Consider the following 24,057-nt stretch of genomic DNA (forward strand, 5'->3'; position numbering starts at 1 on the left):
ATAGATACTATGCTTTCTTAGGTGAATTAATCAATTTCTTTGGACCCCAGCTTCCTTTCTTTAAATTCTTATAATTTTGACTCTCTGGTAATTTAATCTGAGGATTAAGTGAAGTAAGTATAATGTCCATTTTTGTACATTTACAGTACATAGGGCATTATACTAATTCCTCTGTAGTTGTCTTGTAAATTCTCACAATGGTTCTGTTACATGGGTACTTTTCTTATTCTCAATATTCAGGCATGAAAAATTGGACAAAGCGAAGTTAAGTAGCCAGCCCGGGACCACAGATTTTGCATGTGAGACCTGGATTCAAAACGAGCTCTGCTGCTCCCAGAATACACGCCTTCAACCACAAGACCCTATTGCTCCCTGAGTTTCACCTGCTGCTTTATGTCACCTTTGCACTCCATTTTAGTGTCCTTTCCTCAAGAAAAAAAATGAAACTCTTGCTCAGCCTCTGGTCAGCCTCGGGTTTGAGGTCTGCCTGTGAACGATGTCACGTTTCCCCATGGGGGCCCCTGAATTTACAATGAACAGTTACTTAGTTTCTGAAATAATCACGTGCAGTTGCTGTGCCTCTGGGAAAGAAGGAAAGGCCCACGTATCAAAAAACTGTTTTCAAATATACATCTGGGATCATCATTAAGCATCTCTCAGGAGAAGTCTACATGTCCAAGGATTGTTGCTTCATCAATAAAGTGGTAGAATTGGGTCCTCAAAATGATTTCTGGGTTGGAAGGGCCTTATAGAAGTGGATTCTATAAGTGGATTATAAGAAGTGGATTCTATAAAATTCAGTGTGGATTCTCCAGGCTGTTGTTTCTCTAGGCCCAGTTCCCCAGAAGCAGAGAAGAAAGTGTCTATCTCACAACATGCTCCTTATGAAGGATTTCCAACCTTCCTTTCCAATGAAGTGAGTATCATCTTCAAAACGTGTGAAGTCTGGAAGGCAAGAGACCCCAGTTTCCACCCTGGCCTTCCCTTTTCCTAGCAACACGGCTTAAGGCAGTTTGTCGAATCTGCCTCAGTATCCTCAAGCATCGCTAAGTTCATTTCCGCTTTGACAAGTCCACTAGGTATATGTCTGTAACTGTGATCATGACAATATTAATAATTATATCTGCAGGCTGGGAAGATCATGTTAGCTCACGTAGCTAGGAAGTTTACTGCATAAGTTAAATTTCCAGGTATTATGAGCATTTTTACCATTGTTTTAATAAAGTAACCTCATCCTTGGGTTTCTCCCCTTACTCACCACAGTTTACATGCTGCTCTTACTATCCTGAGGGTGGAAGCTGGAGGTGGGAAAGGAGGAGGAGGGGAAGGCTCAATGGTAAGGGAAAAGTATTGGCAAGAAGCAGGACTTCTGTGGTTTGGGGGAATGCGGATATTTGATCTTCCTTTCCTTTCTTGCTCGATGAATATTCTAAAGAGACTTTCGTGGAGCAGGGAGAATGAGGGGAGCCATTCAAAAAGAGACGGAGTAATGGATTAGAGAGAGTTCAGATGCCAGCTTCCTGATGGAGCTTCAACATTGATGGTTAGTTATATCAGCCATCAAGCCCTTACTCTATTTTCTAGATGCCCTTTGTTTTACGCCAATTTTCTAATTTTCACAACAGCCTCACATGGTAGTATAGTAAGGGTTTTTCCTTACTCTTCTGGGCTCTGCTGTGCTATCAGAGACATTCTTCCAAAATCTAATTGCATTATGTAATCTTCTAGCTGGAAATTTTGTGTTACCTGCCCCTGACCTACAGGGTAAATTCAAGTTCCTTAGGAAGGCATACAAACCCTTCACATTTGCACAGCCCTATCTATGTAACCTTACCTCCTGTGCACCCCTGCTACCCCTTCCTCCCATTTGGACCAAAACACTCCAATTTCTGTAATGTGACTCTCATGAAGGCAGGGATTATATTGCCCTTTTTCATCACTCTAAAACCTGATGTAGTTTCCACATCTATAGATAAACTTGAGGTGACTCAAGCCATGTCTCTGGAATGAATGGATGAATGAACAGTAGCTGTCCTAAACATCTTGCAGACCCCAATTGACAAACTCTCAGTGGCTTTTAAGTTACCACTTACTCCACCTGGAATGCTCTCATTACCCCTCTCTCATTAGACAATTTGTAAGCAGAGAGGACTCCTGCTTATCTGTCAAAGCCCAACTCAATTTTGCCTCCTCTATGAAGTTTTCTCCTGTCTTCCCCTACCCTAATCAGGATTAATATTACAAATGAGGCCAAAAGTCTCAAAGAATATATATTCTCTTTCATGCTTATTTTCTCAGAAATGCAGGTAGTGTGGGCAGAAACAAATTTGGTGTCAGGATGTGGGGTGGGAAGTGCACTGATATCTAGTGAGTTCTTATGATTGTTCTCCACCATCCTCTAGAATAATGGTTTTACAATCCTTATTTCATGACCAGTTCTTCTGTTCTTACTGCCTTCCAACTCAAATTCCATTACAGCAAGGGGCATCCAATTCCATCTGAGATGAGGAAATATGGCCCCAGAACTTGATCGGCACTCCCTCTAGTGGTAGTCCAATGAACCCACCCTACTGCACCCTCTCCCTCAATTACACCAAACACCGACTTATCTTCTCATTAGACCAGAAGTTTCTTGAGGGCAAGTCTTTGCCATCAATTTTACAATGCAAAATATCCTTTTAGAAGATGAGGGAATATGGAATTGACAAGGCATGATGATTCTCCTCAAGGATTTATAACCAGGGTTGTAGAATAGACATACATGCCCATGACAAAAACACAAAGATATTTGAGAAGTATCATGAGAGAGCAGAGAAAGGTATGACTATTTCTGCCCAGGAGAATTGCATCTGAGAAGGCACTGTGGAAGAAATAGCATTTAATCTTGGTTTAAAAGAATGAATGAATTTTAAGGGTCAGTTTTCCAGGACAGTTGGGAGCAGTGATGAAGTAGGTGGAGCTGGAGAAACCGGGTTAGAGAGCTGGAGTTTGGCCTTAGGCAACAGTTGAGGGGATAGTGAAGAGAGAGAAATTGTATGTCTGATGAATACTCTGTAAGATCTGTATTCCTCCCCCTCCCCGAACACTCTCCTTTCCCCCTACCCCTTAGTATTTGATATTTTTAGTCATGTCTTTTAAGTGATATCATATAATATTTGTTCTTATTGCCTTGTTTATCTCACTGAGTATAATGTTTCCAAGTTTCTTCCATGTAGTGGCATATCTTATAACTTCATTCTTTCTTATGGCCAAATAATACTCAATTGTATGTTATGTTCCACATTTTGCTTACCCATTCATCCGTTGATGGACATTTTGGGTTGTTTCCACTGAGCAATTGTGAATAATGCTGCTATAAATATTGGGGTACATGCATTTGTTTCAGACCTTGTTTAAGAGCTGTATTTTTGAAAATCGTCCCGAAGATACTAAGCAATGACTGGCTATTTTACAGACTTCCGTGTTCCAAAAAAAACGAAATCCAAAAATTAAACAGCAGTAAGGTCCACAGGGATACCTGGTATAAACACAAACATTTATTGTTCTGAAAGTTTCCACTTGCCATATTTGGCTGTTAACGATCCCTAATGAAGGCAGTGGCCAGTAGTTAAATAAATGAGTTGTAAAATTGAAAATTAAAGACCGACATAGGCACAGTTCACTGATTAAGTTGATCATTTAGGTGATTTTGGTCATGCACACATTATTCAGTTTCATTCAATAAGCTTTATTATTTAAAGTATTTTATATCGGCTTGCATACAGAGTCATACATACGGAGATAGCGTCACCAAAAAACATGGGTAGGTACAAATACAACAGAGTGTTCCCTGTGTCCTGGGGGCAAGCACAAGACAGAATGAGCCTTGGCTGAGTCAGACTGGACCTGTGGAGAGGTCCTGATCTCTCCCAGCCTCAACTCTTCCATTCATGGAACCTCAGCTCAGAAAGTGATGCTAAGTTTAGTAGAGCCATAGGAGAAATGGGGCCCAAGGGGCACCCTCTTGAGCATCACTTCCCCTTCCTCATTCCCTTCCCCTGGCTTACAGGGTAGGAGCTTGGCAATGGATTTTTCATGACAGTGAGCTCAACTACCAATTCCAAGACCTACTCTTGTCCTAGGTATAGTGGGAACTGGCGACTTTACCCCTTGAATGGGTGCGGTTTTTCCTGAGAGCCCTCCACAGCCACTTGCATCAGAGAGCTTTTATCCCTCTCCTCTTGCAGGATGTGAATAAAATTCCCATTAAATGGACAGGCTCTGTCCTACTCTGGCCACCAGGGCCAAGGTGAGTTTGTATGAGTTCCTTGGTCCAGCCTCCAAGAGCCCAAACTGCCCTGGTCACCAGTGCTTTATGGTTTTGCAAGAAAAACCTATTTCCCTGGGTTGGAGCTGGGAGGGGGGAGTGGACAGTGAGGGGAAGCTGTCTGCACAGTCCTACTTGAAGAGTTCTTACTAAGCGTGGGCTATCTGGTTTGCATCATTCTCAACCATGCAAAGAGTAGGCTCATGATCTGATGGGCAGAGATTGCTTAGAAAGGGATCTGCCCATCAGTCAGCAAGGCCCACTGGCAGGGGCTTTAGAAAAGCTGGGGAGATGGCAAAATTAACCTTCTTCCAGTCCAAGTGTATAGGGAGGTGACTGTCTCATGCCTCAAGTTCAAGAGAGCAAGTTTTTCCCAGCCACCCCCCATGCCTCAGGGCTCCCATGCTGCTTGCTTCTAGACCTCCACTCTAATACTGGCAGTTCTTCATGGTGATTAGCATTTGACAGGCCTCCTTCCTTACAGAACACTGCGTCCCTTTTGGGGGGGGTTTGTACCTTATTCATTTTTGTGATCAATCTAAGATTACTGAATGAATTCAAGGATGCTTATCTCTAAAGAACCAGACTTCCCCTTCACCTACCATTTTCCATCATTTATTCTTGACTCCTTTTGGCATGAAGTATCCTATTCTCATCCAGCCCTGCTGTGAGAAAAATACAACAAAAACAACCCCAACACCAACAGAAACCTCTCCTAATAGACACTCCCTCTGTCGTGTAAATAAGTTTGAAGCACCATGTCTTCTCTCTGAGGCAACTTGCAGTTCCTCTCTAGTTTCTGTGTCTTCATCTATACCAAGCACTCTCCTACCTCAGGACCTGGGCACTTGCCATTTTCACCTCAGGAAATGCTTTTTCTCTAGATAATTCCCCTCCTTGGGGCTCTCCTCAATGTTACTGATCAATACATGGTATCAATACATCATATCCTGACTACCTTGTTCAAAATAGTAAATCCTGCTCCCTGCTACACATACTCTCTATCCTCCTCCCCTTTTAATGTTTATCCACAGCTTTTGCCATTATCAGATATGCAATCTGTCTTACCCTTTATTGGTTTATGCAGTTTCCCTCTTTTAAATTGTAAGCTCCCTGTGGGCAGGGATCTTTGTAGGTTTTATGAGCTACTAAATCTCCAGTGCCCGGAAAAAATACATGGCATATAATAAGCGGTAAGTAAATATTTGTAGAGAGAATAAATGAGTGAACCCTGGCTCAAAGGCTCAAGCAGGGATTTAGTTGCTCTGTCAGTGGTTGCAGGCTCTTATTGCCTGCCTCTAGGGGGCGCCTCAGTGCAGGTCTGAACTGGCTTCTTTCAGGACAGGATCTCTTCTCCTGGAAGGGATTCGGGGTGCCGAGTCGGTGGGATTGGGGACGGCGAGTGGTCAGTGATGCATCATTGACTTAGGTAACAAAGCATGGTGATTTGGGTCTGGTTTGGGGGGGTGGGTGCCAGGAGCACAATACAGATCTTGAGGTCTGATCAGTTTGGCTTCTCTTCTCTTCTCCACCACCTTCTGCATATGTTTCACTGGGCAAGCCTTTTTCCTTTTTGAAGCTGTGATTTTCTCATCTGAAAAATTACAATAAGAATACCGACGCCCATCTTGCTGAGTTTCTCATAGATGATCAGAAAATAGTTGCGGAATGACTGGTGAGAACCTGGAAACATTTCCTCATTTCCCAGCTCCTAGCAGACACTTGAAAGTGGCTGGTATCACGTCTAACAGCTCAGATTCAGAAACCCTGGACGCGCTCTGGGTGACTTTGCCAATGGAGCCCTCCAATCCCTGACTTTCCCTGCATGTGTTTCCTGCTTTCCTGCCTGATCGCCTCTTTGGAAGGAAGGCAGAGTATTCTGGTGGGAAAGTTCAGGCTGCATTTTGAATTCTAAATACCATGTACAAGCTGAGCACTGCTGTCCACATAATTTAACGTCTCTGAACTTCCATTTCCTAATCAGGACTATTGAGACAATACTCAGTAACTTAGGGAAGGTTTTTTGATGAGTAAATAGGAAACCCTCTAATTCTGTGGGTTTTCAATCATAGTTTTTCCTTCCTTATCTTCTTACTCAGCTCTATGCCTTTCTAGCTATCCTTCCTTACTTATTTAGCTATTTGGAAAAAAAATATGTTAAACACCTATGATTACAGGGTACTTTAGTAGACTTTATGGGGGAAGGCAGGGCACTCTAGAAGTTAAATATTTAGAAGGGCAAGGCAAGACGTTTGGTCAAAGGGCTACAAAGCCAGGCCACCTCTTCTCCTATCAGAGAAGTTATAAACACTGGGAGGACGGAATCATTATTCCTGGGATGAATAGGGAGAGTCCATGGAAGCAGCCTTTAAAGATGGGTGAGATTTAAATATACAGGGATCCCCCATCCGACTAATCTGGGACACCAGGACCCCGTCTTCTCCTTGCATTACTGTCGGTGCATTGTCAGCAGTTACAGCTGTCACTCTCCAGCAGAACCCAGCTCAGCCTGGACTCGGGAATCTTTATTTTCCCCTTGGATAATAAGCAAGCCATGGATTTATAACATTTTGATCACAGAACAAGAATAAATTGGAAGCCCCAACAACAGTGCAGCATGGGGGAGGGGCAAGAGACTAGGGTTTCAGGCAGAACTTGCTTAAATCTTTGGCTTGCTACCAATTAGCTGTGTGTTCTTGAGCAAGTTTCGTACTGTTTCTGGGCTTGCATCATTGTTGACATTTTATCTGAGTTCATTGTTAAAATGCAGATAATAGTATATAGTGGTTAGAGGGTGTTATGAATACTAAATGAGATTATTTATATATATACATATAACCTATTGTATTATATATGCATATGTAAGCATCCAGAATAACAGTGCTTGGCACATCTAACTCTTAGCTTTTTCTTTCCTTCCTTTTTAACGAACAGGAGAGAAAGGGAATGAAGTAAGTGGTCATCTTTCTCAGGTATCAGAGTGTGGAGGATGCAGCCTGCCCACAAGTCTGTACCTTAAAATTAAACAAGTTTTACCTGGAGACATCAGTGCTTCTCATGTTCTTCTTTGTAATTTCTCTTTTGGTCTCTGTATTCCTTGGTAGAAGTTTTTTCTAAAGAATTCCCCTCTCTCGCCCTCCACGAATGAACACTTTTACCCAGTCTTGGTCTTCGGCTTTGCAGATTTGGACTTTTCCCTTTCCTTGCCTGACCCTTGTCATTTTGTCAGGGCGGCCGCTCTATTTTGAGGCATCATGAAAAGTGCTTGCCAGCTTTCCTGAGAAGGTGCCCGGGTGACATTCGAGTGCTGAGATTTCAACTCCGGATCCCTGCACATTTGCCTTTGGGGATATGAATACTGAGCACTTTTTTTGAGTCACAGTGGACACCCCCTTTTTAAAAGCTGCCAGAGCCCAAGCGTTCACTCTGGGACACAACCTTTTATCTCTTTGGCATGCCAGAGAGTTAATTTAGCTCTCACCACCTTCTTTTCCTCCCCTCTCTTGTGCAATCAGGATGCGGCAGCAATTCACAATGCGAGCCTTTTTATAGCTCCCTTCCAGTAATGCTATTTCAACTGCAGTCCACTGGATAAAAGGACCACGACACAGTGGCTCAGGAAGTTGTTTTAAGTAGGAGGTAAATATTCTGTTACTTAACAGCCCATACATGAACTTAATTACATCCTTCATTTCTCAAAGATATTCTTTTTTTTTTTTTTTAAAGAGGGAGAGAAGAGTCATGCTTTGATCTCAGATTAAGCCAATGTTCTTTAAATCAACCTACCATGGGATTTTATTAGGAACAGTAATTAGCGGTTAGCTCTGCAGTGGCTGTGGCCGTTGGAGGCAGATGCATGCCAGTGCCGCATTGGAGCATATTTCTAACACATTTTGCTTGGTGGCAGACAGGCTGGAGAGGGGCAGTACGAGCAAGCAGCTGGTGAGGCACATGCAATGAGAAGGGGCAGGCTGTGTTATTCTGATTTGCTAGCAGAGGGTTTCCCAGGGAAGGGGCTTTTATTTCAGCAGAGTCTGCATTCCCAAATCTGAGAGGTTTGGGAGCAGATGTATAGAGTTAGGGAGAAACACAATAGAGATGGGGAACCTTTTCACTGTAAATACTCCCCATATGTTTCTGGGCTGACTTCAGTATCTGCAGAGCCTCTTCTCGAATGTCCAAATCCCCTCTGTCTGGGTACTCCAGAACAGATGTTACCCTGCTTCCTATTACAGTAATTTATGAACTTTGCATATGCTGAGTTATGAGTGTCATTGAAGGGGCTTTGCTGTTGTCATGCTCAAACAAAACAAAACAAAACAAAACAAAATATTTCTATAGTTTTGTGGAAACTTTGAGCTGTTCTGCTTTTGCTATATGTGAGATTCTGATTGCTTTGCCCATCAGCATTTCAACTTTTATTCCTAAAACATCAGAGATTGAAGGAGGAGCCCAGCAGTTCTACCCACTGCCTTCTCCCTATTTGTGATGGGAGGTTCTGAGAAAAGGCCATTTTCCCGAGGGTGCCGGATTGAATGGCAGAGCTCAAGACCAAAGCCGCTTCTCTTAACTTCCATGCCAGAAATCTTTATTTCTCACATACCCGATTCTTGATAATGTGATAGTTTTTATATCCTGCGAGACAGCACATTAAAAAACGTATAACAGTATTTAATATTTTTGAGGTTGTGTGGTTATCCCACACCAGGAAAAGTGGGGTTAGATCCTAGTAGAGTGTCTACAACAGAAGCATTTCGGAACCATCCTGACAAGAGCTTTCCCACTTTGCCCGTAAATAATCAGGCGCTGTTTGTATCCGTGGCTGTGTGGCTCAGTGGACGTGCTTCTGAGGAAAAGCTGCCCTTCCTGAGAACTGTTGGGATACATTCCACCCTTTACACTGGGTGTCCTGAAGCTGCACCCGGCCTCTCGGGGTGTGCCATGGCATCTGGATATATCCCCAGAGAAGTGAGAATTTGTTGTCCTATCGACAGTTGTTCCAGTATAGTGAACAGTGGCTGGTTTATAGTGAGCGCCCAAATCGTTATGTCTTAAAAGAAACAACAGATGTCATATTCAAATTGGTCTCTCCTCTATGTAACACTTGCTATTCTTTAACCGTACATCAGAACATGTCTGAGCTTTGCAGTCTCCTCTCAGTGTTTCTCAAACTTTGGAGTATGTGACTGTCACCCTCTGAGCCAGATTCTCTGGCCTCGCCGACATAGGTGCCGCTTCAGTGTATCTGGGGTCGGGCCCAATAGTCTGAATTTTGCACAAAAAACCCAGGTGATTCTGATGTTGGTGGCCCAAGGACCACTGTAAGAAACATAGCTTTAGAGAAGGACCCAGTGAGACTAAGGATTTTCAGGGTGGTGAATGATTTCCAATCTTCTTTTTGCTCAGGCTCTACAGTGAGTGACAAGGCCACAGAGAGAGATATTGAATATTTTGTGGGATTAATGAATCACAGGTGTAAAGTCCTAAGACTTAGGTCTTAGGTCAAGTTCATACAGACTATGCAAAGTTGAGTAAGTCATGTCCATGTCCCCTCTTCTAGTCTGTCTATTCATCTGTGAAATGAGGGCATTTAGAAAGGTTTGGAGGTCCTATTCTGTCCATAGTAGCCCATGAGTTTAGGAATCCAGGGAATTATATCCCCTTATCCTTAATCTATTAGGAAGGATTTTAAAACGGTGGCAGGGTCCTGTCCACTGCTCTACTTAGCAACTCTGTGAAGTGAATCCTGTCCTTCCCCCAGTCACAGCCAGGCATCTACACAGTCTCCATCATGTAGAGCATCTGGGAGTGGGGGATGGGGGCTCCCCTCTGAAAATGAGAAGCACAGCACACCCCAGACTTTTGCTTTGCCCTCCACTCCCCCACGGACATTCAATTTTGTTATGTTACAGGCTTCCAAGATCAGCTCTTTGCTCTCTATTTTGTTTCATATCAACTAGCATTATGGAAACTGCTTAAGATCAGGATTCAAAATATGTATGTTGTGGTTCTAGCTCTGCCACTAATGAGCTTAGAGACTTGTGGCAATTTATTTCATCTATCCAGATTTCAGTTCTTAAGGACAAAAAGGGGGATTTGTATTGATTAAGTGGTTCTAAGCCTGGAGCTCAAATCAGAATCTTTTGTGCAAAATACATATAAGTAGGCCCTACCTTCAGAGATTCAGCAGGTCTGAGGCAAGGTCCAGAAATGAGAAATTTGGGGGTAAAATCTCTAGGGGAGTCTGAGATGAGATATCCCTAAGGGCTGTCCTTGCTCTGAGTTGCAATACTTCTATAATTAATGCATGGTCTGACATTCATCTATTAACGACTTACCCTCTGTCAATGAACTAGTGAGCCATTTGCATTTAATACTAATACTCCCTTATATTTATGGTTTGTTTATGAGATGTAGCCTGCAATTATAGATCTTCTTCTGCTGGTTGGGCTTCAAATATGTATGGACCAATCGCAACAGGTAAGACCCCTTCTATCATAAAAATGTTATTCAAGGCTTAGCACATAGGTACAGAGTCTGCACAAAACAAAAACAAAAACAAACAAACAAAAAGTAAACATTTGAAAAGTCATAAGTGGGTATTTTGGACTGTGGTTTAAATCATCTGAGGACATTCCTCGAGCTTCAGTATTTGCTTAGAGTGCAAACATTACCGAGTAGTCTTTTAAATTAAGTTTTCATTTAAACAGCATTTTCTGAGTCTCAGGAGAATGCCAGGAATTGCATCTAGTTTTCTAATTATTCAAATGGCATATGGGAAACTCATAGTATATTCTTACCTTGCTATGATATGTATTATCCTGGCCTTCTCACAATATTGTCACTGTTGTTTTTTTATTACTATTATTTCAGTAGCAATAGTGATATTAACAGCTACAATTTTTTGAGCTTTCGCGGTGTGCCAAATACTCTTATAAATGCTTTGCATGCATTACCTCATAAAAACTCTATGAAGTAATTTGTATTAGCCTCACAGAAATAAAGATCTAAGACTTTGAGTAACTTGGCCTGGTGGTACAGCTGGTTAAGAGGTGGAGCTTGGATCCAAACCAGAAATGTCTGGCCCTAGGAATTTGTATCTAACTACTATGCTATATCACCCACCAGGACTCTGGATTGCCTCAGAAGGGAATACGTTATGGCAACTTTTCTTTTGTGTACAATGCAAGCTGATCATCTCTATTACTATCTTTGAGATTACACTTCTGAAGTGCATTTTGGGGAAAGTATTAGTTTGGCCACTGAGAAGCTGATGCATCAGTCCATTAGAATCCATTCAAAAAAAAGAAGCAAATGAAAAAAAATGATGTTATAGAAATTATGGTTACTTGATTCACCTAAAGTGTATGTTTTGTTTGGAAGGAATTACCATGTCATTAACACAATCTTAGAAGAGGGATTATCCTAATTTGTGCTAAGAGCTCTAATCTATGTATTAATTCTACCATGTCACTTTTATGGATAGTGGCAGGAGATGCAGGGAAGACTCCAAAGCTGGTGCTCTCATCACATTATTGTGCTTTTTAACCTGGAAACTAATGTGGGTCCACTGTGCTTTTTGTATTTTGAAAGGAAATGATTGAATTTGATTGGAGCCTTGGCCCTGCTACTGTTAGAAGTTGTTTTTTCTCCAGGTAACATATATGAAGTGTCCCACCAGATATAGGAAACCGAATCAGTGTTATTAGAAAGCATGTCCATTTGCCTTTCCCTGAGTGATTTTTGTGAAGTGAATTTTCAACAACTTGAACAAGTTCTGCTCTGTCAAGTTCAGGAAGAATTGAAATCCGTTACCATCAGCGAGGTTGGATCAGGAAGAGGAAGAGGCTGATGGTGGTCTGGTTCAGTCTCATTCTTGCATGTTCCTGTCTTTTGCTTCCTGAAGTGATGACACATTCCGGAAAGCTCTGTCTGCTAAGTCTCAGGAGAGTAAAGAAACAAACTATTCTCTCCTTTGCTTCACAAGGTGGAAGGTAAAAAGTATTTATTGTGCTCATTCTAAGCACCAGGTCTTGTGCTGTGGCTTTTATATGACTATTTCATATAAACTTCTCCAACACACTCTGTGGTAGGTATTATCATGCCCCTTTTCTGCAGTTCAGGAGACTGAAAACCATGAGAGCTGAATATGGGGTCAAGGGATCACAGCCAGTAAGTGACAAAACGGGAACTCAGAGTTTCAGACTCCAAAGCTGGTGCTCTCATCACATTATTGTGCTTTTTAACCTGGAAACTAATGTGGGTCCACTGTGCTTTTTGTATTTTGAAAGGAAATGATTGAATTTGATTGGAGCCTTGGCCCTGCTACTGTTAGAAGTTGTTTTTTCTCCAAGTTCTTGGTTCTGTGTTTGTGAAGTGCATGGTAGACTTCAGTGAAGAAGACAGCTTGAGCATTTTTAAGCTCTCTCCCTCTCTCTCTCTGTCTCTCTCTCTCTTTCAGATCCACACTATAAACATGAAGTGATGCTGGATCATATCAAGCATATTTTTGAATATCACAGGTATAATTAAAAAGCATATAAAGGATATTTACAAGTGCCAGAAAATAGGGGAAACTTGAAGATAGAGCACTGAGCAGGAATAAAAACCAAGAAGCTTGTGGATATTGGAAACGGATATATATCTTTGGGCATGAGAAACTAACATGTGCTAGGGGATGCTAAAGGAGACTGTAGATTCTTTGTGCGAGGGAGCATTGGAACCAAACTCCTTTATAAAGCCTGGAACCGGACTAGGACACTCTTCTTTATAAATAGGAACTAGAAATGCTTGGCTGTCAGTATCAGGCAATGTGGCACAGAAGCTCATGCCAGCCCTTTACCCTGGGTAGATAACAAGACACGAAGGAATGAGAACCACAAGCATTCCTATAGTGTGCGGAGGGCCTCATGCCTGTGCTATTTGGAAATTCTGAACTGGAATTTAATGTTAAAAATACTCTGAAACTGATTGCAACTCAAAGGACCTCAGGATAGGTGAAAGGATCCTTGCTCCAGTGATGCCTGCACAATTCTGGGCATTTCTGGGACTCCAATGGAAGACTATTCCTAATGAAGATGAGCTCATAGTGCTTGTGGAATTCACTGCTATGAGGGCAAACAGACTCAATAAAAGGAGAATTCACATCCCAGGAACTGCAGATAATAGAGCAGTCAAATGAGCCTTTGAACATTCAAAACACATTTTAAGACAAAAAAAGGAATATAGCCCCAAATACAATAATAGGACATTAAAAGAAAAGAAATAAGAAGGAAAGAAAGAAAGAAAGAAAGAAAGAAAGAAAGAAAGAAAGAAAGAAAGAAAAAGAAGAAAGAAAGAAAGAAAGAAAGAAAAAAGAAAGAAAGAAAGAAAGAAAAAACCACAAAATGAAAACTATAGACATTGAAAAAATGGGTAGGTGGGATTAGAATGGTCTTCTGGGTCTCTGTTTGTTTTGTCCCTAGGCTGTGAGGTCCTTAAGGGTGAGGACAGAGCCTTAGTTGACCTTGAATCTCAAATGGTCCACCATAGAGCCTAGGATTGAGCAGGTACACAGTACACATACACTGGACCAATGGCTGAATTGTCCATTTAAATGTCTACAATAAAACACAACTATTGGAATTTTCAGATGTGAACTGGTGCCACAGCCAGATCCCATTCATTCCATCCCAGCAGGGCAGACATCAGCTTAGTGTGTGAGAGAACAAAGTGCATCGCTAGAGAAGAGACTGGTTTTTGTGGCCGGTTTCTCTTGTCTTGTCTTGTGCTCTGTGATGAAAAGAGCCCGGCATGAGTCAATGGATTTTATTATGGTGCTTGTACAAACACAGAGGGTCTCCCCCAAGAGCCAGCCTACTTGTGATAGCTCCCACTCTGCAGCTTTCCTCTCTATCGTCTCCTGTCTGATCATTTATTGCGTTCCCTATTCCTACACTAACAAGGATCTTTGAAAAATGACTGGTGTGGTGACGATCTACAGAACTTACCGTAGCTGGCAATTAAGTGTGCTTAACGGCCAGGTTATGCTGACACGTAAAAAGGCCTACAGGCTGCGATTTATGATGACAGCTCTGCTCCTCATTTGTATCGAGTGTGTTTCTCTGGTTTCCACTTAAAACGTCTGTCTAGATTCTCCGAGGGGAATGACTCTGAGGCCTCCCCAGAGTGACTTCAGTTGCCAGGCCACCCCAAATCATGTTAGCATGGCTTGATCACTCTTTTGCATCCCATAATGCCTTCAGGGTGCCTCCCGGTCTTCATCAACATACGACCTCTGTCAAGATTCCATTGTATGGAAAGGACAAGTGAAAAGGAGACATTTCAGATATAACATTGAGGGTGATTCTTTCACATTGTGTGGGATGATTTGATGACAAGAATTCAGTTAAATGCTGGGATCGCTCTGTCCTAAGCATTGTTGATTTCTGGATAGACTAGAATTTCAGCCCCTAGATAGCCTAGGAATTCAGCTCTGGTATAAGGACCAGGGGCAATCTATTTCACCAGTGGTCAACAAATTCTGTAAAGTAATATTTCATTTATCCAACCACCTTACTTACTGTTAGAATCCAGAAAGAAGAAAGAAGGCTTCTGAGAAGGCAAAATGCAAGCCAAGCTCGTCAACTTACTCGCAAGTGACAACTAGACAAAAGGTGACCAACCCCTGTGACAGGTGACTTGTGCCTACTCCACAACCTGGCCAACTGCACACATTGATACCACACTCTTTAACATCTATTCTCCTCATTAGCAAGCAGAGTTGACAGAAAAGATAAAAATCTATTTGCCGATCCTGTCCTGGACATTCGCCAAGAAGCTACTGGCTAAATATAGAAACCATGCTGACGATTTGATTTTTCAGGACAAGTAAACTGAGGTCTGAGCATTTTGTTTTCCTCTTGGCAGAAGCACTTTTCCCTCTTGCCACTAAGAAAGCAACCATGACTTTGTGCTTCCTTGCCTGGCTGGTTAATGTTATTTGTCTGGGACCGAAAGCAGAAGTTTCCAGGCAACTAGTTTTCAGACTATTGTTTTTTGAACACCTGGCTTTACTGAGAAGAATCATCCTGAATATCACCAGTGGAGGAAGCAAGGAGGTGTGGCATTTTAAGTGATGAGAATTCAGAGCAGCCAGCCACCCAAGGGAATGCAGATGGCATGCTAGGAATGGGATGGTTTTCTTGTTGATGCTCAGTGAGTCCTGGAACAAGCACCCCACTTGCACAGAGAGACCCTGGGAGAATCTGGGGACACTGACTACTGAGAGCAGTGGCCTTGGAATTTTGGCAAATGATCCCCGTAACCAAACTCTGCTCAAATACAAACCTACCAACAAGGGGGTGGACAGATAGTTCATTTGTGTGACACTTGGGGCTGAACAGAGAGCTCTTCTTTGATGTTTGGAATAAATAGAAACTTCTGGAATTTTGCTCAAGTCCAGGGACAACAGATCAAAACATAAAGGAGATTAATTTACAGCCATTGGGTTGAAGAAAAATCAGGATCAGATCTTATTTAATTTGGAGAAATAATGCAATAAGGTAATTCTTCTCTCCAGGTTTAAAGTTTCTAGAATTTACTGCTAAGGCAAATTTCCCTGAAAAAGGAAGGCTATAGAAGGTGATGTTAGGCCTCTAACTCCATATGCCCATGTGTAAATTTATTAAACACACACACACACAATACAAAAGCTTTTTTTCAGTGACCATAACTTAAAGAAAGCCTGAATAATTTAAAACAGGCTTTTGGGCTTGCTGACACTCAGAACATAAGGTAGCCCATCTATCTAAATGCCTGTTAGAAAATTGGTTTATGGGTTGTGTGAAATTGTTCTGAAAGCAGGAATTCTGACATGAAGGCTCTGGCCACAGGAGATTTAAAAATTGATCTCCATGGGGGAAAAATGTAGAAGTGTTGGACTTCCTCACCTGGATTGTTGCTGTTCTCAAAAACATTGAGGACTGGTGGTTTGGTGTGCCGAACCCTCTGTCTTGGGGCTTGCCCTTTTGAAGCTTGTTACTGCAAAGGAGAAGCTGAACTGCTTATAATTGTGCCCAAGAGTCTCCCCCTGAGTACCTCTTTGTTGCTCAGATGTGGCCCTCTTTCTCTCTCTCTCTAGCTAAGCCAACATGGCAGGTGATCTCACTGCCCTCCCCACTATGTGGGACCTGACTCCCAGGGGTGTAAATCTCCCTGGCAATGCAGGATATGACTCCCAGGGATGAATTTGGACTGGATGTTGTGGGATTGAGAATATCTTCTTGACCAAAAGGGGGATGTGAAACAAAATAAAGCTTCAGTGGCTGAGAGATTTCAAATGGAGTCGAGAGGTCACTCTGGTGGACATTCTTATGCACTATATAGATAACACTTTTTAGGTTTTAATGTATTGGAATAGCTAGAAGTAAATACCTGATACTATCAAACTCCAACCCAGTAGTCTGGACTCTTGAAGATGATTGTGTAACAATGTAGCTTACAAGGGGTGACAGCGTGATTGTGAAAACCTTGTGGATCACACTCCCTTTATCTAGTGTATGGATGGATGAGTAGAAAAATGGGGACAAAAACTAAATGAAAAATTGGATGGGATGGGGGGGTGATGATTTGGGTGTTCTTTTTTACTTTTTTACTTTTATTCTTTCTTCATATTGGGGTGATGAATGCACAACTATATGATGGTACTGTGAACAGTTGATTATACATTATGGATGATTGTATGGAATGTGAATATATCTCAATAAAACTGAATCTAAAAAAAATAGAGCTCCATAGTTTAATCCTAGATAGAATGGGTTTGGTCATGACAAAGCTGCAGGATATCCTCAACCCAAGCTCAGCACAACTGAATTTAAAACCCCTTGCAAATGTTCCCAATCAGAGTCGCTGCTGAAGAGAGGGGAATTGGAGAACTTGATGGTTCTTCGTCACACACTAGAGATTCAGATGGGAGGTTTGGACTGGATTCTACCAGCCATGAGAGGTAGGGACCCATCCTGATAGGGGAAATCTTGAGAAACAAATGTGGGCATCTTTTAGAAGGTCCCTGAGAGCCAGTGACTGCAGAAAGATCCCCTGTTACTGAAAGCTTATTTGCACACTCCTTAATTTATCACTATGTTGGTCCAGGGCACAAGCAAAGAAGGAGGCTTGGGGATAAGGCAAATACAGAAATAGACTTTTCCAGATACTGAGTGGGAAACACAAACTCTAAGAGCTTTAGAATGTGCACACCTCATCTCCAATGCAATGTTTTTTGGGGGGTGGGGTGGGAGTGGGTAATTGTAGGGGAATGGTAGTGGGAGAGGGAAGATGGGTATTTTATGACAGACTGCACCAACAAAGAGGAATCTTAACTAGTAATCTGAAAGCGAAGAAATTCTGGGGCAATTTCAAGAAACTAGGGAAGAATTAGAGAGCCGAGCTCCTTTGTATTTGCAAAAGACTGGGTTTATCCATCTGGCCCCAAGGCCCAGGAAGTGGTGGATGACAAGACCAAAACGCCCTACACATGGTGATGGATGTCATATCCAGGGAGGAAATGGCTTCCATGGCAGCCGCTCCCTCCTTCTGCTTCCTGTCCCAGGTACAGGCTCAGGGCATTTAGTCAGGGCTGGTGTGGCACGTCCCCCTCGTCAGGTTCTTACAGTGGTGTCATCGTAGACATGCTATAAATGTCATACCACTATGCATGACTCTCAGCCATTGAGAAAGAGGAAAGGGAACAGCCTCTTCCAGCAGCATGTGTGGCAACATTGCACACATCCCTTTTCGTCACATCCTTTTGGTCAGAACTTGGTCATGTGGTTATACCTCACTGCAAAGGAGGCTGGGAAATGTAGTCTTACTCTGATCGGCCATGTGCCCAGCTCTACTGGGGTTCTGACACTGTGAGAAATAAAGGGAGTGCAGACACTGGGAATCAATTAGCAGCCTATCATCGGGCAATTTCACAGTCCAGAAGAGGGATTGAGTTAAAATAAAAACTGAAGTAAATATAACAAGAAGACAGAAAACCCATTGAAAACATGCAGTTACTTGAGTGGAACTTTGATGTATTTGTTAATTTTTATTGTGGCTGCCAAATAGCAAACACACTCCACTGTCCAGAATATCTGTTTTCTTTAATTTATTTTTTTTCTGACTATAGAAACTGTAACACCTTATTGTAAATTTTTCAGGAAAAAAATAGAGAAATGTGGGAAATTAATTAGAATTTATTAATCACACCACCAACACGTACCTACTACTTTAATGTTGACATATATTCTTCTTATATTTTCAGTGTATACTCACTATAGATATATATACATATGCATGTATATGTTTATGTTTATAATAGAATCATACTGTATGCACTGTTCTATAACTGGATTTTTTTTCATTTAAAATTTTTCATCAGCATTTTTACTCTTGGATGTGTATGTCTAAAGAGTTATTTTTTCTCTAATGCAGCCCAATCAAGGAAAAAGAGAGAAGAAAGCAAATTGTTCTAAATGCTCTCCCTGAATGCATTTGGGAAGAGAAGAATGATCACAAAAAAAGGCTAAAGAAGAAAAGAATGGAAATCACTTACAAATGTTGTCATGGTTTGTGACTTTCTCAGCAAGTCTGTCCCGATCTGCTTCATTCACTCAGGTCCCAGCTTGGAGTTCTCTTCATGAATTAGTAAAAATCATAGCTAGCATTTATTGAGGGAGCAAGGAAGAAAGACAAAAGCACATGCTGACTCCCAGGCAATTTTGTGTTTACAGATACAGGTGCAGGGGAAAAGAAATCTTCAGCCTACCTGTCATTATCTGAAGTATGCTTGTCTGTAATATATGCTCCAGGATAAATGAGAATGGTTTTACCTGGGGGCCTCAATTTCTCCTAAGCTGCTGTTTGTAGGGTGCATCCTCCAAGTCCAAGTGGGGTGATGGGCGTGCCTATGAAATGCGTCTAAGGCCTGGAGACTCTGCATGGTTTGGAGCCATCTGAATGATACACTGGCACAGTCTCCTGGTTTGGATTTAGATTTGAATTGGAAATTACATTTCTCAATGTTAGTTTTCCCTTGAGCCATAGGCTAGTTTAGAGTCTGGGAAAATGTGTGTGTGTGTGTGTGTGTGTATTTGTGTGTGTGTTGTCAGGGAGTAGGAAAAGAAGAGAAGAGACCCAACTATATAAGCATTTCATTTGCTCCCAAGCCTGTTCTAGTTGGGCAAAGACACTTTACGGCTGGGTAAGTCTTCCTAGGCTTCGGGTGTGAATGAATTCTTTAAACACACACATACACACACACATACACACCCTGTCCCCCACACCACCTCCTTCCTACATGATAGACAGCAGGCATCACCTATGGCCCCAAAGATCAGAACAGGTTGAGGAAAATCAATCTTGGGCTATTCCTTCACTTCATTCTTCAGGAAAGCCAGAAGCTTGCCTGACTCCTTGCTCATCACTTCTCAGGATGCAGGGTATTTCCACCTCAAAACCTCACTTTCCAGCCAGCCACTGAATGAAGGAAGATTTCTTTGTTGAGGATCCAGAAGGCAGGCCTGCCAAAGGAGGGGGATGGAGCGGGGGGGGAGAGGAGGGAGAAGCCATTCTGCTTCCACGTGTCCCCACCAATCACAGTGGCAGCTTTCAGGCTCCAGCCCTACTGCTAACTCAGCCAGCCTGCCAGCAGGACCCTGCATTCTCCTGATGGTTGCATAGATTTTTCATGAGTGCCATATATTCAGAGGGAGGGAGAAAACAGGCAGCTAAGCCCAGGAATTAATCAACCCCACATGGATAGTAGTATACATTTAAAAAAATCCTAGATAGCAAATAGCCCATTAAAATCATGCATTGTAATGTTTTAAATAGGGGCTCAGTTTCCCTGCAATATTCCAGCACTCTTTGTAAAACATCTTTTGTCATAATCTATGCTTTCATGCACACTCGCCTGTCGATTTCCTCCTGACTCAGCTGAAGAGATGGTGAATAATATATCACCGAGGGAGAGAGGAGCTGAGGTTGCAAAGCACAGCTGAATGGATGTCTAGCGGAGCCACTCAGGTTTTCTTTCTGTCTGCCTCCATTTTATTGTAATCCCGAGACTGCACTAAAATGGTGGCTAATATGGGAGTAGGGTAGGGGAAGCTACATTCTAGTTGTATTCATAAAGGAAGATGTTGTGTAGGTAAGGAGCAAATCCTGACCACCGAGTCTCCTTTAAATGTGTGTAACCCTACATAGTGGTGTTACGGTGTTTATGGAGCCAATTCCCAATGCTTTTATTTTAGATACAATAGGCTGCACAGCTTCCCTCCTGTGTATCTCAGAGAAAACTCTCTGGCTGTTTATCTTAAGGAATCACGTTGCCTTCTCCTCTATTTATTTGGATCCATACGGGGTGGTGTGGCTCTCCCCACCACAAAAAAATATCCAGGAACATGTAGAAATATTCTGTTTTTCAGATTGGAAAGCATGTGCACCGATTTTTCACAGACCTGATCTTAACGTGGATAAAAGTGAGAAACCCAGAGGGGGGAAATGCTATAGAAATACTGCATTGTATACTATAATTTAATCATCATGTGCAGCAGAATTTCTTTGCATAAATTACAACCACAATGATAGCGTCACTTTCACAAAAGGTGGCCTCTAATGGATTCAACACTCAAAGCCACGGCTGGGTTTTTCAAAGTGGAGAGAGGATGCCCTGCAGTCTTAGAGAGCTGCCGATTGCACCTGGTGTTCACATGGCCGCGCAGCTCCTCGGAGCAGCCCCTTGCAGGCTGTTCGCTGATTCAGCTGATTTCCTTTTTCATCTTGACATTTGCTAACCACTTGGTTTTTATTTTCTGGGGATAAAGGGTTACTGGGAACTGGTGCAAGCCTCATTTCTGCAAGAGGGGCGTTTCTAGGATTACCCTCAGAGTGGAGAGATGGGGAGGTCCCCTTCTGATTTTAATTGCCCTCCTCTGCCTCCTTTATCTCTGCTTCTCCTTTCCCCGGACAAACATAATTTTTTAAATTCCTTCTATTTTTAATGCTCTTGGGGCTTCTTAAAAAAACCTGCTACTCTGAACAGTTCCTGGCTGTGGCCACCCTTTTCCCAGGCTTAACCTCCCAGGAAAAGGGTCTTCTCTGGGATACTGGGATGATTTTTTTTGTAAGCCTCTCTATTGAAGTGAGGCCGTTAGCCAGCCGTGCATGTCTGCATTGTGGTGGTCAGAGAGGGTTCTGGGTGATCCTTTTGAAAGATTAGGGTTGGGAAGATTCTCAAGACAGAAGCAGCTAATTTCCTTCCTTGGAGCTTTATCTCACAAAGGACAATGGGTATAAGGAACAAATTGAGTCTGTGGAAACTTTTCTCCTATTTCCAAATGAGTTGACTCTGGATGGAATTGTATCTATGCCTATTTCCTTAAGACAGTGGTAAAATTCTCAAAAGAGGATGAGCACTACAATCACATGTGCACGTGCAAGGACAGGATTATATGGCGAAAAATCCAATGGGTACAAGCACACAGTGGATGGTCAATAAATGTTAAATGAATACGTGAAAAGCCCTCAAAATCACCGAGGCTATTAAGAAAGAGTCGTGATGGTTAACAGATGGAAAGTCCTACCCCCCTTTTTGTAATCACGGTAATTTGGCCTTATCTCTATCACATCACCATGGGGAGCCTTTGATATTTATTTCCTGGGGTAAAAATTGCCTGTAGCCAGGGCATTCTCTGTGTATATGTGCACATATAAAGTATACACCTGGCAGGCCTGAGTCTGAAAGGACTACGATTGCATCATGTATATGCAAAGGTTGTCATAAATCACAACACTCCCATGCAATGATACTGGAAATTTCACATAATATAGTTTTAGATAATAAAGGTTTCCTCTGACTCTGTTTAAATGTGTAAATAGGAGAGCTGAGCAAAAACGAGGGATGAAAATAGAGACAGGAAAGAAAGGCAGGAAGTATATAGACAACAAATGATTTTTCCTTCTGTGAATCAGATTATTCTGTTGCCCACACTTTAACCCCATCTATGATGTCAAACTAAATGGATGGTTGAAATAATAGCCCAATAATTCACCGGTGTAAGTGTGTGTGTGTGTGTGTGTGTGTGTGTTCGCGTGTGTGCTGTGTAAGCAGAATTAGCCTGGCCACCATGGCTGCGTATAATTACGCAGGAAAGAGCATCCCCTCTTGAACATTTCAGTAGAAAACATGCTGAAGTAAACCCAGCTGCAGAATTCATACTTGGGCTCAGCCATTTCTATGAGGCTCTAATATTTTCCAGTTTTGTTGTACATTGTCCATGCTTTACACACTTTCTCATCATTCCTTAGATTAAGAAAGGAAAATCGATTAACATGGTTCTGTGATGTTTCTTTTCTTTGTAAATAAATAAATTTCATCACTCTATGAGATCTTGGAGATTAGGGAGGTTTTTACCACTGGGTTTGGAGCCAGACAGATTTGGGTGCTAATCCCAATTTCCCTATTTGCTTTATGCATGATCTTTTCCAGCTACTTTGCTGCTTCATCCTTAGCCAGAGTTCATTTATCTGCAGGAGGGGGAAATAATGCCTACCTTTCTGGGTTGTAGCATGGAATGCTGTTTATGTAGGAAAAACAGCTGGCACAGAAAAGGCACTTAATAAATAGGAGTTATTGCTGTTGTATGTGTATATCAATGTGCATACTTATTTAAAACAAGTATCTCCTCCTGGATAAAACATTAAAAAGCTCTCAAAATACTGGAGATGAGCTTATTTGAAATGTCCACAAAGCTTTGCCTTTGGTTTAAAATAAGGAGATAATATAACAGGATCTAAAGTCTGCCACTAACTGGTTGTGTAACTGTAGACAAATTATGTCACCTCATTGAGTCTCATGTTTAAACAGTAGACTGTGTCATAAACGACCCTGAAATAGGCAGGGCAGTGCAGAAAGATACATTAATAGGTGGTTGGTCTGGGGGGAGTGACGTTTTGCACATCCATCTCCCTCCCCATTTCCCTCCTCTCCAGGTTCCTCCAGACACTCTTCTCTCTTCTAATGTCAGTAACCTTCTCCAATTCATGTTTCATTTTGCTTCAATGCAAGTGATGGCAGTTATTGTCCTCTTTCTCGGATGAAAGGCAGCCAGGAAACAGCCTCTCTGGGCAGCACGTTTGACTTCACCTCCTCCTCTGTCTGGGCTTCTCCACAGTCCTCTTGGCTCCCAGATCTGTGCAAGCAGGTGGGGTCAGGAGATGGTCAGGGGGCTCGCCTTCCCTCCCTAGGCCTGGTCCACTTCCTGGATGCAGATGGGTCACTTCTCCCATCGGATGCACGGGAATCATTGTGCCTCAGTTCAAGGTCTGGCTTTGCCACTGATTTCCTCTGTGACCTGACACAAGTCATCTCCTGTCCCAGAGCCACATTTTTCCCACCCATCAAACGAGAGGGTAGGCTCCGTGACCTCTTTGGTTTCCTTTAGTACCACATTTCCATATTTTGTATCAGAGCAAATGAGGACAATCTGAACTGGTAAGAGAAAAGTGGGAGGAATCTAATTATTCCAGGTAATGTGGACTGGTGAAGAAGGCCCCAAATGTCTCTAAGCAAGCAGAAGAAACCGACCCCTCTGTGGGCAAAGAATGCAAAAGTGAGACATGGCGTGGAACAAAAGGAAACCCTGCCCGTGTGCGCTGGGAAGGGAAAGCAGTCCCATGTAGACCGCAGGGCCTGCAGCTGACCAGAAGGCTGGGTCCCAGCTACA

At 42.4% G+C, this 24,057-nt stretch overlaps 1 long non-coding RNA gene across 5 annotated transcripts in view; it reads left to right on the plus strand.

The window, feature by feature from the left end:
- LOC119516567 overlaps positions 1–24,057 on the plus strand; it is a 116,151-nt gene that overhangs the window by 14,699 nt on the left and 77,395 nt on the right. For 3 of the 5 annotated variants that reach the window (XR_005213318.1, XR_005213321.1, XR_005213317.1), the window contains one exon: positions 241–1,079. The exons of 1 other annotated variant lie outside the window; for it this stretch is intronic. This is a non-coding gene — a long non-coding RNA (uncharacterized LOC119516567). The remainder of the gene's footprint in view (positions 1–240; positions 1,080–24,057) is intronic. One more of the 5 variants, XR_005213319.1, reaches the window with a different exon arrangement.

Source organism: Choloepus didactylus, chromosome 20, assembly GCF_015220235.1.
Source record: "Choloepus didactylus isolate mChoDid1 chromosome 20, mChoDid1.pri, whole genome shotgun sequence".
Classification (NCBI taxonomy): domain Eukaryota; kingdom Metazoa; phylum Chordata; class Mammalia; order Pilosa; family Megalonychidae; genus Choloepus; species Choloepus didactylus.